The 5,183-nt window shown below is 40.9% G+C and overlaps 1 protein-coding gene across 2 annotated transcripts in view; it reads right to left on the bottom strand.

The window, feature by feature from the left end:
* The window catches only part of Dpp6 (dipeptidyl peptidase like 6), a 933,905-nt gene that overhangs the window by 707,576 nt on the left and 221,146 nt on the right, over positions 1 to 5,183 (bottom strand). The gene's annotated exons all lie outside the window — the stretch shown is intronic.

The following is a 5,183-nucleotide window of genomic DNA, read 5'->3' as shown; positions in this document are numbered from 1 at the left end:
GGGTGCTGCCTTCTGTCTCAGGTAGATAGGTGACTGGGTGCTGCCTTCTGTCTCAGGTAGATAGGTGATTGGGTGCTGCCTACTGTCTCAGGTAGATAGGTGACTGGGTGCTGCCTACTGTCTTAGGTAGATAGGTGACTGGGGAGCTGCCTACTGTCTCAGGTAGGTGACTGGGTGCTGGGGACTCTGAATTTACCCAACCTTGCCAAGTGTCCTGGCATAGTCCACTGTCCCACAGACACAGAGTCAGGAGGGGTACAAGGGTCTGGGAGGAGTTAAGGTAGTATATATTATCAAAATACATTGTGTGCAAGAATTAAATTCCATAAGCAGTTAATAAGATATATAAAAAAATAAAACTCTTAAACTTGCCAACACTCCAGATTTTTCAGACATATAAGCCTTTTGCTCTTAAAGAGGCTTCAATAATATAATCCTTGACATGGTGTCATAAAAATCTAATTTGAAATGCAGTACAATCAAACATGTTTAACCTATGGCTCATGAAATCCTGGCACAGCTATACATGTAGTCCAGTATATTTGTAGGTCACAGTTTTCATGCTACAGTGTTTAAAGATTGGATACATTTGCTATGTTAAGACTGCCGAGAGCCACAAGAAGACAGCACAGTCTTGAAATGTCCTGCCATCAAACAGCAGGCAGGCCAGGCAGGCCTTCAAACACCCATTATCTGAATGAGTTATCCAAACAATAGGAAAAAAAATCCCAGCTTGGGTGGCTATGCATAGACTATCATATCCAATATATCTGGGAAGAAACTATTCTCAATAATTTCATTATTTCCTTAGCAGTGCTTCATTTTAGAATTGCATACAGGAGAGGCTGTTTAAAGTCTTTGCCTTGAATGTGAATTTTTCCCCTAATTTCATATTTGTTGATCTTGACTGTTGCCATAAAGAGCCAAGCCACAAAGTAGAATCAACATGAACAATTTGTCTTTCAAAGACCCTCCAAAGTCTAGTGTTAAAAAAGGATAGAAGGGAAGCTGGGTTATAGGATTCAAGCCTATGTTCTGCAGGCTTTGCTTCTGTGCCTGCTGAGCTGTACCTATGTGTTGTTTGTCCTTTGAATTAACCCATATAAAGAGTATGAGGCAGGAAAGAGATAAATCCATCTCTCACAGCCTCATAGTCTCACAGTCTCCTCTCTTTGCTTTCCTTTCCCCATGCTTCCTGCCCAACTCCACCAACAGCCTCTTGGGATAGCATCTTCTTCATTACAAGCCAACATCCACTGCACACTGCTCTCTCAGTGCTCAGGTTGATGTTCCTCTGATGAATTCAGTCATCTGTGAAAAGCAACCAAACATGTGCAGAATAAATAAAGTCACAAGAGTCACCTGGAAGCCCCAGACAAGGAGCAACTTTAAGCTGAATGTCTCCACTTGGGGGTGCTGTGGGAGTTCAGAAATGTAGACTCATTCAGTCTAAGAGCCCCAACTCTGTAAGACCCATCCTTCCTCCAGTTCACATCATGTCTGTGTTCAGCTGGTTGCATGGGCAGTAAGACAGCCTGGTAGACCGATTCTTGCCAAAACAAAGACTGCCTGTTGATAAGTCTTTCCATACTTTGGGAAGTAATAAAATTAACTCACTATATGAGCCAATTCTGCCTTCTTATTTATTGAACAATCAGATGTCCAGAAGATGAAGAGTCTTAAGATCACAGTCTTAATGTTTCATCATGATGCTCTTAGAATGAATTATACAGTTGAGCTCATGTGCACACAACTTTTATCTCAAGGAGGTTGATTTTTTTCAGCCTTTTTGTATCCACTGGGCCATTGGTGGGTGGGATACAGAAATGACTTGAGGTTAGAGGCAATGGAGTAGCAGTAGGTCTCAACTGGAGGTGAGGATATTCTTGGATTATTTAAAACAAGCCTTATTGAACCTGGATTGGATTTCCTTCTTTAAAAAGAAAAGAAAAAGAAAAAGAAAAAGAAAAAGAAAAAGAAAAAGAAAGAGAAAAAGAAAAAGAAAAAGAAAAAGAAAGCAAGCAAACAAAAACAACCAAGGAGCTGGATGTGGATGTGAGGAGAACTCTCAGAGGAAAATGGTAAATAAATTCAGGACCCTGGAGAGTGACTTGGGTTCCTGCATCTAAACTTGGCTTATTGGAGAATGTGATTTTTCAGAATCTGGAAAAACTTATTGATTCATTTTGGGGGGAAAAACATATTTACAATTTATTTTAAAGATATTTTCATAAAAATATGTATTTTCATCAGAAAACCAGGACATTAAGCGATCAGAGCATCCAAAAGGGGGAGACTTTGAACCAAGGTCCTGCAGATTGATAAAAGCAGTCTGGCCTTGGGGTGGATAGATGTATTGTTCCAATTCTTTCACACGCCCTCTTCTTTAGCGATTTTAAAGCTACTCTGTTGAAGGTGTTAGGTCTTAAGGTTCCTGACTATTCTGAGTATGGTAGTTAACTGGAAACTCTCCACCCATTGCTTCACACTTTTTTCTGTGATATACCTCCCTGGAAGCACATACCAAGAAGTTATGAAACTGAAGTTCCAAGTGATGATAGTAATGATAGTCTTACCTGAAGAGTAGCCCAAAACTCCCACTGATGGGTTTGAAGTTTTTAAATTAATTTTTGTGTTTGCTGGCAGCCTCATAGATTTACAATGAATTCTAGTCATTTTCACATTGCTGCCTTTCCTTCTCCCATCCCTCCTCCACTGGAAAATTTCTTTAGCCCAGAAGGCCCCATGGGATGATCATATCCTTCTGTGTGTGTGCATGTGACTCCCTAAGTTTAATTACAATGGCTTCATAAGCATGCATAGCATGTTATTTACTGCCATGCTGGCAATGCCACTAAGGAAATCTGCCCCCTCCTCCAACAGCCATTAGCTGCCAATAGTCCCTCACAAGGCATAATTTTGTACATACTTGAAATCAACTGGTCTCATGAATCCCCTACCATGTTTCAAAAATCACATTGTTATTTACCTTTTACTAATGGTTCATTTCAGTCATGAGACACATGTTCTTGACCATATCTTGTAGCTTTTTGTGTTCTGTGGCTTTCTAAGAAACACTATATTTGAGTGATGTTCACACCAAAAGATCTGTGAGGTTCAGAAGAGGAAGTCAAATGGGAAGAATGTTCATCCTGCCCCACTGCTCTTCCAACATCCTTCACTGAGGCAACGGGATGGCAATGGCCTCCAGAGCCTGTGCAAAATGGTGTTGCCGAGTGACATTGATTTAGCAAGGAAAAGTACTGGGCACAGAGGTAGGGCAGTCACTGAGCCCTCTTGTGCATCCCAACTTTCAGGGCTGAAAATATTCTGACTCCATTGCAAGATTAATAAGGTGAACAGAGAAAGGCCTTTCCTTTAGGATTTTAAAATATTTTACTGGTAAGGCCATCCATTCCCAGGAAGCTTAGAGAAAGTCTTAGAGAATCTAATATGCACAATGGCACTATAGAAAGAAAACCTTCCTGATTGTTCATCTTCCCAGAATAGATTAATGCTGATGCTACCGGAAAGAAGCTAGCAAGGTAATTTTTACACATTTGGAATTACATCATATAAGTCTGTAGATATATTATTATACAGGCATATTATTCTACAGATATATTATTATATATCTCTGCTGTGATATTACACAGCTCTCTTTACAGTGGCTGGAAGTCTGCTGTCTGTGTGCTTCTCTGCACACTTTGGAAGCAGTCATGCATGGCTCTCCAGAACAAGCTATTGACTACTTCTACTATTTACTCAGTCATTTATCCATCTGTGATGTCATCTTGATGACTAAGAGTTGCTGTTAGCTCCAGCATTGCTGATTCTGCAATAACACTATATAAGCATCTCCTTGAAGCATTCTCTGTGAACTCCTGGAAGACACCTGTGGCTCCAGGTGAGAATCTGAGGGTCCTAGTAGGAAGTCCTTGGAGGCTTCACCATTAGTGCCACACCATGAACACTTAAATGTGGTGTGTTAGAGAATGAAGACTCACAGACTATGCACAAACTCAAATCTCTTCACAATGGACCTTCTACACTGCAATCTAGCCTCTCTGGCTCCTGAGCAGGCTGGAAGGCCATCTTTCTCACCTGATTTACTCACTGACTCTTTGGTGTGTCTTTCCATTGAGTGCAGGGATTTTCAAATGTCTGCATCTAGACTCAAATCAAATCTGACAAAGACCTGAAAGAATGATATTCCAGTTTTGAATATTATTCACAAACAGATGCTTCTTGGTTTCTTTCTGCCTTGGGATATAACTGCTCCTGTGGCTGCAGATGGCTGGTAACATGGCTGTCAGGACCCTAGACCCCCAGAGCTCCCAGCTACTCCCTGGAAGGTTTGGGTGAATGGTACAGGTAGTGTGCATACATGCTTCTATCACTCATTGCCTTAGTGTACAAAACTGGTCTCCAGTGCACACTCGAATGCTGAAAATGGCCATGGGTATAATAGGTCTGTTCAGAAATATAATATCTGGAGAAGGGGAAGGGAACTCTTGCAAAATACATAGTATACGTGTGACATATGTCATTTCCTATCTTGCTCCATGAATAAGGGTCAAAATGATGCCTGGGGTATGAGGTCCATGTGAGCTATCTGAGCTGGCCTCGTTCTACATCTCAGTTGCCCATGAAAGACAAAACCCAGAATTAGACTAGTTCACAGAGATAAAAAAAAAAAAATCACAACTCACAGCCTCAAAAGTGCTGCAGGCAAGATATTTGAACTCAGTTTCTTTGTTTTTACCACTGAAGAAAGAGATTTCAGGGCCAGCAGGATGGCTCAGCCAGTTAACGTGTTTGCTATGAGGTCATGATGACCAAAATCAGTCCCTGAAACCCATATAAAAATCTAGATGTGGTGACATCCACCTATATTTCAATACTCCTATCGTGAGTTTGGAGACTCCAAGAAGCTTAAGTGCTAGTTAGCTTGTAGTGTGTAGAGCAACAGAAACAAAACAAGAGATACTACCTGATTAGCAGCACTTGTTACTCTTGTAGAGGATCCATATTCAGTTCTCAGCACCCATGTCTGTCACACATCATAACTATTGTATAACTATTGTATAACTCTAGTACCAGAGAATTCAACTTTTCAACTTCTGGCCTTTGTTCACTCATTCATGCTTTCTCTCTCTTTCCCTCTCTCCCTTTCTCTCCCT

The sequence above is a fragment of the Mastomys coucha genome, unplaced genomic scaffold (assembly GCF_008632895.1).
Source record: "Mastomys coucha isolate ucsf_1 unplaced genomic scaffold, UCSF_Mcou_1 pScaffold19, whole genome shotgun sequence".
NCBI classification, from domain to species: domain Eukaryota; kingdom Metazoa; phylum Chordata; class Mammalia; order Rodentia; family Muridae; genus Mastomys; species Mastomys coucha.
This window is presented reverse-complemented; position numbering and strand designations above follow the sequence as displayed.